Genomic DNA, 13,547 nt, shown 5'->3' with positions numbered 1-13,547 from the left:
TGGTATGTACTCTTTTGCCTTCCTCCAAGGATTTTGTGACATTTTCAAAGACGTCCACCAGGTTTAATAAACATGATCAACTCTTAACATAGCTGAATTGGGTCTGGTTGAGAGTTTTAAGGAGACCTATGTATGATGATTCTTTCCATGGCCTTGTACATAAGGGTGGTTAGACCCAGGGTCAGTTGATGGACCCCTTTTGTGCAAGGGAATTACTGTTGCTGTTTTCCACTCTACTGGAACAAAGTCAGGGTTAAGACTGTGATTAAAGAGAGTGCCAAGTGGTTCTGCAAAGTCCTGTTTTAGGCTGTGTAGTAAGCAGGCTGGGATGTTATCTGGTCCAGTAGAGACTGTGTTTTTAGCCTTGGAGAGAGCGGTTATGACCTGCTCTTTGGATACACTAGGTATAGCATTGGTGGACAGTATACTTTGGAGTGTAGCAGATGGGTACAGGAGATGAAGTCTGTGCCAAATCTGTCAGCTAGCAGGTTGGCAATTTCCCTCAGGTTCAGTGTGATTGGTACCATCCACTACTACTTTGGCACAAAGCTGGGCCTTCCCTTTTAGATTTTGGATGCAGCTAAACAATACCTTATGATTATCCTTAGCTGGGGATGCTAATTTAGCTTCATAATTAGCTTTAGCAGACTACAAGATATCTGATTTGCTTGTTCAAGCTGTGGAGGGTGTTCTTTCTCTGCTGAATCAATTCCCTCTTGTTCTTAGGAATCAGTTTCTTCCTTTTGTTATATAACATTTTTACTTGAGGGCCACCATGGTGGCTTGTTTTTTCGTGAGGACCTGGTTTTGATCCATTCGGGTACAGCTGAGTTTATACAGTTGTATAAGTGTTTGTACAGGGCATTTGTGTACATCTCTGCATAGGAGTCATTGTTGGCTGTGTTAGCAGGGTGATCAAAACTATTTATAACATTGCTTAATAGGCTGTAGTTTGCTTTGGAGAAATTTTTCATTATTTTAGCTCCTGCAAAGGCGGGGGGGGGGTTCAGGTCCAATTATTACTTCAAATGAGACAGATTTATGATCAGAATTTACCAAGAAGGGCAACACACTGGGGGTAGTGCAGTGGCTCCCCCATTTTGGTGAGTACTAAGTCTAGGACATTTGAGCTCCTTGTGGGGTTACTGACTATCTGTTCCAGAACATTTGTATTGACAAAGCCCAGGAACCTCAGGGCAAGCATGTTTGTGCTCATATATGTCTCCCAGTCTATGGAAGGATAGTTGAAATCCCCCGTGTCCAAGGTGTTTGATTGTATAGCGAGTGACTGTAGTAAGTCCAGGTAGGCAGCATATTTCTCTTGGTTCATGGTGGGGGACCTTTATCTAACAATGCTGTGGAAGGGGGTTCTACTTAGAGTTAGTTGGACCCGGAGTAGCTCAAGGAGTCATACTGTTTAACTAGTCTCAAGGTGTATTTGTTCTTAATAAAGATGGATACACCTTCGCCTCTGGTTCTTTTGCTCATTTTGAAGTCTGTAGTCATGGAAGGCATTGTAGCCTTGCATGGCCAGAGTGCTGTCTGTGACCTTGAACCATGTCTCAGTGACTGCACAGACATAAGCATCTTCCCAGGTGAGGAGTGCTTCCAGAGAGTGCAGTGTCCTGTTTAGACTTCTAGCATTAAGCAGCACAACCTTGAGGTTGTCTCAAATTGATTTTTTTACATTGGAAATTTTGTTGTTGTGATGTTGCCTAAAATGGCTCTATGGGGGGAGGAAAGTACCTTTGCAGTAACCGAAAACAAAGAGGTGACCATTGAAGACCATCTCTGGCAAAGCAAAGTGGTCTGTCGACCATGTCTTCCCAGGCTGACAGATACTGGCTCCCCCTGGACTGATACCAGAAGCTAAGCCAATTGTTGAAGTCAATCATTTTTTGTTTGACTGTGGCATCATCCTGGGTGAAGGTAGAATGCTGCTTAGGACTAGGGCTATACCTGCCTAGGATACATAATCAGAGAGTTCAGTCATATCTCTCTTCATATAGTCCAGAGAGGTACATCTTAACTCATTCACCCCAACATGGATTATGATAGAATCATACTTGTACTTGTGGAGAGACTTGAGTGTGTGTGGATTTGATGGATCCTGGCACCTGATAGGCAGCTAACCATGACCTTATCCTTGTCCAGCCTGGTGAGGGGGACATCTGCGTGTCTCACTATGGAGTCACCTATGACCAGGACATTTGGTTTTGAGGTGTTTGGCCTTAGGGGCTTATTAGTTGAGACACTGGTGTGTGTATTATTATGTGCAGTGGATTCTATTGGCTCTGCAGTGTGTGCAGTAGGTTTGCTCTTGGGAGGTCTCTGATCTTCTGGTAAGGTTTCTAGTGAGTACCTCTGCATATATGGGTTTATGTGCCATGTGCTTGTTATGTGCAAGAGGTGATGTGTGTATACTAATAATCTGTTTGATGTCTGGCTTGTTATTTCATGAGAGAATTGATTCCATATTTATAATGTATATACATTTCTCACATATTGTATTTGTTTGTTTTAGGAGTAAGTGGCTGTCAGAAAACATGAGGCAATTACTACATTGCCTCAGGAAGCCCATGTAAATCAGGCTGGCCAGAGAAATCATGGGAAACTGACCGTCCATTATGGCAGGATTATACCTTAATTACTAGAGGTGAATGGGCTAGTTAGACCAGGTTTGCTCTAGGATTAAAAAGGGTCTATTCTGTAATAGACTAGGGATAAAAACTGCAACAATGCTTCTCAGTGCACAACTTAGTTGCTCTCATAGCAGCAGGAGAGTTTGGGATGGTTCCCTAGCAGATATCTGAGGAAATTGCCTTTATAGGCATTAGCGTCTATGCACGTCAGTGCTAAACCCCATTGTGCGGTGCACAGCTATGTGCAAACGTGAGGTTTAAATACAAGAGAAGTTAAACAATTTTAACACAAACTAACCAATGGTTTAGCCCAAAAATAAGCCTTTTTCCAGCAATCCCCAACTCAGATGGGTCCTGGGCTACACACTTCTGCCACAAGGTGCAGGAAGGCCTTCTTAATGTAAAGTGGCTGGTTTTAGTGCTCAATTGCTGCACAAATAATTTAAAAATCACTTCCTCTAACAACACCAACACAGGCCATTATTCAACCTAGGGACTATGCTAATGGTTGACAGGCAAACTAAATTCTTCTGATGAATAAAACAATATACATAGCAAGATTCTAAAGTCCAGATAAGAAACCATTATAATAAAATAGGTAAATGAAACTTGTGCTGGCATTCATAAAGGATTAGGGCAATGTGAAATTCTTAGTTTGGAAGGTTTCCACATCACTCTAAGCTTTTTGGACTTAGAGACCACACTACCACTAAGGTTTTCTCCAGGCAACGACCTCAGCATGGTGAACAGTCTTGCGAGAGAAGCTGTATGCTAATATGACACTCTGGGGAGTGGCTAATGTGATTTAACCATGTACTAATTTCCCTGGAATGTCTGTTGTGTCTGATTGCTTGGCTGAGAAAAATTTTACCCTAGGAGGAAAAAGTAACCACGATAAATTGCTGTGGTCACCTGTTCATTCCTATGGGTGCACTTATGGTGGCAGGTAAGTTCAGTAAAGATGTGTGTGCATGAATGTATGCATGTGGATATGTGTGTGTGTGTGTGTGTGTGTGTGTGTGTGTGTGTGTGTGTGTGTGTGTATGTCTTGTGTGTGAGCATATGGCTGAGTGTAATCAAGTGGGGAGGTGAGTGCTAATGAGTGAATGTGTGTGTGTGTGTGTGTGTGTGTGTGTGTGTGTGTGTGTGTCAGAAGGTCGACTCTTCAGGAAAATCGATCCTCATATGATCGAGACCATGTCTGACTTTTCAAAATTTTGCAGCTTTTTAAATGGAGATCGCAGTATAGTGGGGGTCAGGGAATTTACTCTTTTTCCCCACTGTAGTGACATCTTGGAGTTGATATATATATATATATATATATATATATATATATATATATATATATATATATATATATATATATATGTAGATTTTTATTGTATTCTGAAGTCTGACTTTCTGAAAAGTCGATCATATGGTCTTGACCATATGAAATTTGACTTTTTGAAAAGTCGAGCTGTGGAGAACATTAGTGCTGTCAGGTCTGGCAGTGCCGTGCTCAGTTGAGATACATGGTAATGAACCATTAATGAGGTCTTTCTCAGTGCGGCTATACCTGTCTCAGAATCACATTTTTCTCCATGTCATGCTAATTGGCCAATCCACATTAGGCAGGTAGTATAAGTGATGATGATTTTATTGAGTCATAGTCTTCGTGTTTTAATTAATTTGTTTGTGTAGAAAAATAATATTTATAAGTGAAATATTACACTTATTATACTTATTATTAAATGTATTGAAATAGTACACTAATTCCATTTCTTTTCAAGATTATTTTGTTTTAGTGCCTGTTGTAAGGTTTTATTTACATGTAAAAGTGGTATTCATGCCATAGATGATCCGCACTGTGAATGATACTATCATCTACTAGTTATCACTGACTAACACTTTTTACCTCTGTGTCAGTTTCTATCTAATGCATAGGTAGTAACCAATCAGATTAAAGAATTTTACTTATCCATTTTGTAATGGGAATTAGTGGTACTGAGCCCAGCATCAGACATCTTGAGCTAAACAGAGCTTTCCAGCTTACAGATACATAAATATTAGTTACTAATTGTGTTTTAGCAATCCCTGGTAATTATAAGTTAAAACTCTGAGCAGAGTATGTGCAACAGTCTGTCAGCATATTTCATTAAGACTAATTCTATACGAGTTCTGGAAATCATGATGTTCCATTGTGTCACTCCAGCATGTTACAGATATGACCTTATAAATAAATGTTATTGTGGCACTCTGAGGCGCAGTCACTAACTATTATAATTAATTTCATCAAATGATCACTGTACATTGCTTGTATTCTGCTGCCCATTTTACTCCATAAGCAACGATTGTGCATCCTGGAGTCATTGTACATGAGTGCCAGATTGCTATGTCAGTTAGCACTGATACCTTATGGCTCTTGTTTCTCTTTTGTGGACCTTGGTTCTGGTGTCTTCTTTATGGATCTGCATATCCTTCCTATGTTTATTTGCATTTTTATTGGGTGGTTCAGTTTTATGCTACATACCAAAAGCAAGTTATTAAGTGGATTCAGAGCCATAACTAGCCCAGGACATAGGGGAGCTGCCTCTGTTGCAAGTGGTTAGGGTGCATGATCAGCAGGTGCTGATGGCGTATGAGTGTAGTACCAGCACTGCTTTATGAAAATAAGAGGATATCAGGGCTTCATAAACGAATGCCAATACTGTTATGGCCGAAGTATTTAGTGAGTGGTAGTAACTTTATAACTGTATGGGTGAAACAGAATAGTATCAAAATTGTCAGTTAAGCTTTAAAGTGACAAGGATCAGGTGTATTACCTGTACCACAAAATCCTGTTATAATATACTGTCTGTGCAGCAGAAAGCAGTAAAAGAAATGTGGGGTGATAGTGATTGAAGAAATAAATGACAAGATGCCGATGGGAAATCAGAAACCAAAGCTGTAAGATGCGACATTACATCCTAGGAGGGACAGATTTATGCAAGTAGTTTGCTGGAACTTTACAGATTTTGTGTCAGTCAACAACAGGCCTACTATGCATATTTTGGTGAAAAGGAAAAAGGATATGAAAACAGCGAGTAAAGTTGTGAGAAAGACCACCAGGATGATACAGGGCTTAGAGGAGAAGAGGTACGAAGGTGGACAACTCTTACTCTGAAGCAAAGCAGGTTGAGAAGATATAATACATGGGTTCCTAACATTAAAACTGGGCTCACAACAACATAAGTTTAATGAAGAAAGACAAGGGTGAATATGGGACACTGCTTCCTGACCAAAGGGACAAACTTCAGTCTAGACATCAGAAAGCACTTTTTTTCATGAAGACTAGCAAACATGGAACAGGCTACCAAGAGAAATCATGTATTCTGTGAACACTGATGTATGCAAGAATTTTAGATAGCTGGACAACTTCTGAAATGGACAGATTGGCAAGTACAAGTGCATAAAAAGGGAAGACTAGACAGGCACATTGTTTTTGCCATTCCTTTAGGCAATGCAGTATAAATAGGTTAGACCTGATCTATATGTTCTGCTGTGGATAGATGGGGCTTGTGTCCTGGATGTAGACAACAACATTTGTATTCTAAAGTAATGATTACTTGATGATTAAAGATAGTGTTGGACTTGTGTCCAATGTACATCATCATCTCCTTGGGTCATGCAGAAGTCTTTTTGGATGGAACCATTGCATTTAGGTACCAGTACATCCTGAGAAGGCTGACAGGGTGAAAGTACTTAATTCATTTATTAAGTACTTTCACCCTGTCATCCTGAGAAGGCTGACAGGGTGAAAGTACTTAATTCATTTATTATTAGTGAATGTTAACATAGTTTCCTGATTGTGAAATTAGGGGTACATTATGGAAGTGCTTTTTCCATCGGAGAAATATATTTCTATGAATTTAAGTACATTTTTGAATACTTAAGGTAGTCTGGCCCTGAAGTGGAATGTATTTATGATTCATGTCATCTTTATGGTGAATGTTTTTTTTTTTTGAGAATTTATTGTTGAATACAGCAATGTATTTTTCCTGTGAAATTTTGCAATTATTTTAAGTAATGCTCGCTGGTTTGAGAAATGTTTTTTTTTTTATTCTAATATTGCTCCTACTTGCACTATTTCCTTTTGTTATACAAGCAGTAAACCTTTATTTAGTAAAATTCATTTGAAATAAAGTGATGATAAAAATTATGATAACAACAATAAATGAAATGAAGTATCAGGTTCACAAAACGTAACCTTTGTAGTGCTTCTTCTTTTATACTTTATTTACTGTGTACTAAACTACACTGTTATATGACAACTGCCTGCTGCACTGTGCTTGTAAAATCAAATGTTATTGCTGTTTTCACTGTTTAGCAAGCTTTCTTGTTGTTTCTACTGTTTAAGTATTAACTGGCACTTTTTCACTGTTTCAGAGCTATATGTTCTGCCTACTCTGGTTTTCCCACCAAGCAGTACTTACTTAACTGATCTGTTAACTGTTTAAATCCTTCTTTAGAGCCTCCTGGATGATTTTCTGCTGTTTTAAATGTTTTTCAGTGTCTCACTGCTATTTTTCTGCTGTGTTAAATATTCTGTAGTGTTTCCCACTGAAACTATGGTAGCTAGTAGCTGTAGCATAGTCCAGAACCAGGCCTGCTGCTTCTGGAACTGTTGGTGGTGTGTTTTTTGTTCTGAGCACATTTTCCAGGCCATCTTTGATTGGAAGGGGCCTATCTGCACTTTTGTGAGACAATTGTATTTTACTGACTCTCTCTGTCTCTTGAGGCAGTGTAGCAATTGCCTCATGCACACAGACAACCATCTACTAATAGCACAGTCTAGTAGAGAGTGCGAAAGATATATTTTCACCAAGAATCTAGAATTCATGCTCTCTCTCACTCAAAACAGTAACACGGAGAAGGTTGTGAACTCACCCACTACTACATATTCACATAGTACCACTACTCATACACATACCACAACTCATACACATAGTACTTGTCAAACACGTAAATCCACATATGTGGAGGTTCTCTCAAAAAAACTTATTGAAACACCAGAGATCTCCAAAACATAAGTCTGCTACAGCTGACACAGTCTCCCAAGCACCCATGACACATAGCAACACCAGTGTCTCACCCACCAAGCCTGTAAGGCGTAACACTCAAAAAACAAGTTTTCTTGTCATTGGAGACTCAGTAGTGAGACACATGGATGTCATGCTCACCAGGATGGACATGGAGAAAGTCATGGTTATCTGCCTGTCTGGTGCCAGGATTCACCAAATCCCACTTGCTCTCAGGTCTCTCAGCAACAAGTACCATTATGACTGTGTCATAGTTTATGTTGATGTGAATGACCTGAGACCTACCTCCCTGGAGCAGAGACATGGTCAAGCTCTCTGAGTATATGTTTCACGCAGGTATGTCCCTAGCCTTGAGCAGCATAGTACCCTCACCTAGAATGATGCCACAGTATAAACAAAAATGATTAATTTCTATAAATGACTTAGTTTTTGTTCCTGTCTGCCTGGGAAGCCATGGTCGAAAAACCTAGCTGCTTTGCCAAAGATGGTTTGCACCTGGCACCCCTAGGCTTTCTGCTGCTGGCAAAGGCTCTTGCCTCCCCCATAGTGCCTTTTTTAGGCAAGGTCTTGAAAATAATGTTACCAACATGAAATTAACCAGTCAGAACAAAATAAGGGTCAGGCTGCTAAATGCTAGGAGCTTAAACCACAAACTGCACTCCCTGGAAGCATTTTTATCACTTGGAGAAGTAGATGTCTGTGCAATCACAGAAACACAGCAAGTACCCCACCCCTGCAAGGCTACAATGCCTTCCACACCTTTAGACTGCAAAAAGAATGTGTGAAAACCAAAGGAGGTGGTGTTTCAATCTATAATAGAGATAAATGCACCTCACGTCTAGTTAGACTGGACAACTCCATGGAGTTACTCCAGGTCCAGGTTACAGTGGGTAAGACCTTCATTCAAGTCCTAGCCAGTTATAGAACTGCCTCCATGGGTCATGACACCCATGAAGCCTACTCAACCAAACTGAAGACAATCCAAATTTTACCGAACACATTGGTTATGGGGAATTTCAATTATCCGACCATAAACTGCAAAACCTTCTCTAGCCCAAACTCACTAGTACAAAAGTTCCTTGAATTTGTGAATTCAAATGCCCTGGAGGAAATTGTCCATACCCCGACAAGAGAAACAAAAATTCTAGATCTAGTCCTCACCAACATGTCAAGCAGGTGCACTGCTGCAACTGTTGGACCCTCACTAGTTAAAACTGACAACAAATCAGTCTCCTTCGAACTGACACTAATACCAGAACTCACAAATGGTGAAATAAGACTAAAAAGCTTCACCAAGGCAAACTATACCCACCTATGTGAAGGTATAAATGCATTCCAAGCCACATCCCAAGCTGAAAGTGGCAACTACGCCGAAGTGTACACTAAAGCCCTGTACAGTCACTTGTATAAATGTATAAACCCGGCTGTATCAGATAGAATCAAAGCCAGAGTCCCAAGTAAATTCAAGCTGCCACGGTGGACTTCCAGCATCAGCAAACTCTACAATAAATGCAAAAAGGTTGCTGTCCAAGAAAACAAAGACAAAGACCCAGCAATGGAAAAGCACCCTCCTCAGCCTTAACAGGCAAATAAGACAACTTGTCAAATTGTCCAAGAACTCCTTTGAGAGAAACCTAGCAAGTACTGCCAAGGATAACCAAAATGGCCTTTTACAGCTACTTATGTAACCTAAAGGGTAGGACCCAAGCATTTGCAGAACTGGTGGTCAACAGTATCACACACACTGACCCCATAGAGATAGCGAACCTGGTAGTGGATAGGTTTGGAGAAAATTCCATTCCCTTATCCCCTCCTAACTTACAACAAACCCTCCTCCAAACTCCTCCCCACCTCACATATCTGAAGAAAGGTCCTCAAAGCCCTATCCAAGGCAAAGAACAGGGCATCTATGGGACCAGATGACATCCCGGTCTGTCTTTTAAGCAGGCTAAAACATGAACTAGCATTATCATTAAGTAACCATTTCAAGTCATAGTCTAACCACAGGGTTTGCTCCTGTGGAATGGAGAGCAGCTACAGTTATTCCCCTCTACAAATGTGGCCTAGCAACAGACCTGGGGAATTACAGACCCATAAGCCTGACCAGCCTCATCTGTAAGGCCATGGAACGTATCATTATGGACCTCATAAATAAAGACTTAGGCGACCTCCAAACCCTGGATCCTACCCAATTTGGCTTCATGAAGGGCAGATCCTGCCTGTTAAATCTGGTGGATTTCTTTGAAAGTGTGACCAAGGCCATTAATGAGGGCAGATCTGTGGTTTGTTGTAAGACGGGTTGCCAACTGGCTCACAAAGCAGACACACACTATCAAAATGGGTGACTCCACATCAGCCAGCAGATCTGTTATTAGCGGGGTGCCACAGGGGTTATTGATGGGCCCCCTACTGTTTGGTATATACTTCTCAGAAGTTCAGGTCAAAACTAAAGGCTTGTAGCTGACTAGGTGCAATCACTGAATCCCCAAATGATGTCAGTATACTCCAGGATGGTCTCACACAGACCAACAACTGGTGTATTAGTCATGGTCTTAAACAGAATGCAAAGAAATGCATCATCATTCCCTTCGATACAAACAGTGTCCCTTCACACTATCAAATCAATAATACTCTAAGTACCCATGAAGTGGTAAGGGACCTGGGATCACAGGTTGACCGCGACCTTAACTTCGACCAGCACGTGTCTACTATTGTAAGGAAAGCTTTCTACATAGCTCACTTGATTAGTAAAGACTCTGCCTCAAGAGCAAAAGACGGTATAACCCCCCCCCATACTCGGCACTTATCTGGCCCATAATTGAGTACAACACCCCATTTGGTATGTACCGTACTAAGGATCTACAATTAGAGAGACCTCAGAGGTTTCTAACAAAGAAGATCAAGGGCCTCCAGCATGTGCCTTACATGGACCAATTAAAATCCCTGTCACTATATTCCATATCATATAGACTTCTTAGGTGAGACTTATGTCTGGTCTACAGAGCAACCCAAGACCCAAACCTAATGAACTTACTGCATATCCGTAAATCAAATGGGTCTAGGGGTACCCATTCCAGAGACTTAAATATGGCCTGCGACATAAATAGGATATGCTGGAGGGACAATTTATCTCCCAGCAACTGCCATGTCTTTCGACAGGCTACGAATTCATGTGAAACAGAGCACCTCTATGACACTGTTCAAGAGGAACCTGGATGAGTAGATGGGGCACCGTAAATTCTTACTAGTGAAAGTGCCCACAACCCTCCTGGACATGGGCAGTCATCACTAAATGCAATCTTGGGTATTGACTAGTACCTCTACACTATTACTTTGGGTTGAAATGGCTAGGCTTAAAATAACCTCCGGGTCACTAGTCTAGTAATCTATGATCCTATGATGGTTAGATTATACCACTGTCAAGGCCAGCTGAATTAGCAAAACTTTAAAAAACAAAAATAAAAAAATAATAATAATAATTGCTACTCAGCATACCAGCAGGACATCATCATTTTCTGGGAGGCCCAAGCTTTCATTTACTGCTCTCACGATACCCTAGCGATATAGCAATGATTCTAGCAGACATGTGATTTCTGAGTTTGCAGGCTGATTTCCCTCATTTATGTTCTTTTTATCTGGCTGCTTGTTATCTGTTCTGTAGACTATTACTCACTAGTTGAGAATGTGGAGGCACCATACTTTTATTTTGATTGCACTTTAGACTATTACTCACTAGTTGAGAATGTGGAGGCACCATACTTTTATTTTGATTGCACTGTTTTGAAAGCATCATCTTTCTTCTTCTTTCTAGGGTGATCCTGGTCCCACTGGTTCTGATGGAGCTTCTGGATATTCTGGGGCTATTGTAAGTATGACGTGTGCATGATGACTAGCTAGTAATTAAGCAACAACTGTATGCTTCCAGTCTGTGTATGGCATATTTTGTTCTGTTTTTCTTTTTTCACATAATATGCATTGCTAAGTTTTAAAGTGCACTGCAGAATAAGAGATCTGTTATAGGGACGGAAATTATTTGTTGTATTAGATAAAATGTACTGTAATGAGACAAGCCAGTTTTAAAAACATCAGCACTATGACAGAATCATTTCTCTTATGGAATCTGAAACATTTTATATACAGATAGCAAATGCACATCTAATGCTGAAATCAGTGTACTTTTTATGCTTTCCCTGTCTGGCATTTGTTTGGTTTGCCATTGGTTCATAGATTCATAGGTTCATAACTGAGTACTATGCAAGCAGTTGGCAGAGCATTACTAGTCTATTCTGATTACTTTTTATGCTAATTACTAATAAAACAGAGAGCTTCCTGAATTGTCTACATGGTACTTGAATCTCAGAAAGGGAGACTACATTGAAAAGTAAACATTCCATTTAAAGGTTTATACACGTTAGGTCCATGAGATGGGACCCCAGGCCTTTCTCTTTCATCAAATACAAACAATCCAAAAACTGAAGGTACTGAAGTCACCAGTGAGTCAGTGATAAGTTTAAAAATTTGGAGATTGACCTGAGATGATATCACATTGACCATTGTTGTGGATTCCCTGATGAACTGCACTACAGTTCACAAATGGTTAATGCTATGACTCAGGTTTTATTGATCTGAAGAACTATAGATCCATAAGCCTCACATGACTTATCTGTAAGGCAATAGAGTGCATAATAATGGAGCTTATTAACACCGATATAGGCATTCTTCAAATCATAGAACCAAACCAGTTTGAGTTTGTTAAAGGCAGTTCCTGTCTCCTAAACTCAGTGGACTTTTTTGAACAAGTCACTTCATCATAGTGAAGGCTGACCAAGGCCTTTGATAACATTCCACATTCTGGCATTATTAATAAGCTAATTCAATTACCGATAAACCCCTATAAGAGCTGTGTAATGGTTGACTGACAATGACTGGATATATTAAAATTGATGTATGATGATTGGAGCTACAGTTGTGTTGACACTGTTTGTAATGTATAATGTTTGCAACTGAGATTGTGACATTATGGTTTATTTTCATGTATATAAATGTATGATTGCCTATGTCATATATGATAATTTAATAAAGATATTTCTTGTTAAAACAAAACAAAACAAAACAGTAAACCCTTATAACATCCATGTGATGGCAAACTATCTGATCAACAAAATCTAATTTGTTACTGTTGGAGGTGCACTCTCATCAAAATGAGTAGTGTTCTTCAGGGACTGGTCCTTGGACCAATTCTCTTTGGTATCTACTTCTCTGACATTAAGGCTGACATCAAACTCCAATGGTTGATGATGTTTTCTGATGACTGCAAATTCAGAGCTGTCATAAATTCTCCAAATGACCTCCAGATTCCCCAGGAGGGCCTATTAGACACTAACAAGTAGTGCTCGAACCATCGACTCAAATTAGATGCCAAAAAATGCAGCATTGTGTCCTTTGGCAAATATGTGCATCTATGCTCCTGTCATATAGATGATATCCCCTTAAAAACTGAGTTTGCCATTAGGTATTTGGTCACTTTCATAAACAACAAACTATCAATTGACCACCACGTGTCCACTTTCATTAGGACATCCTTTTATATAGACAGACTAATCACCAGGGGTATATCTCAGAGATCCAAGGAAGTCATTGCCCCCCTCTACTCCTCCCTTATCAGGCCACTAAACAAATAATAATGCCTGACAAAATGGGTATTATTGGGGCAATAACAGATCACCTAGATGTGTTGTGAGGCCCAATGCCTCATGTGGAGAGCCTCTCCACTCATGGAAAGGATGTTATTTCCCATGTAATGCCCACCCTGAAGGACATTTTTGTATGTAGAAAATCTGTTAAA

The sequence above is a fragment of the Protopterus annectens genome, chromosome 14.part0, assembly GCF_019279795.1.
Source record: "Protopterus annectens isolate FY-2018-M chromosome 14.part0, PAN1.0, whole genome shotgun sequence".
Classification (NCBI taxonomy): domain Eukaryota; kingdom Metazoa; phylum Chordata; order Ceratodontiformes; family Protopteridae; genus Protopterus; species Protopterus annectens.
This window is presented reverse-complemented; position numbering follows the sequence as displayed.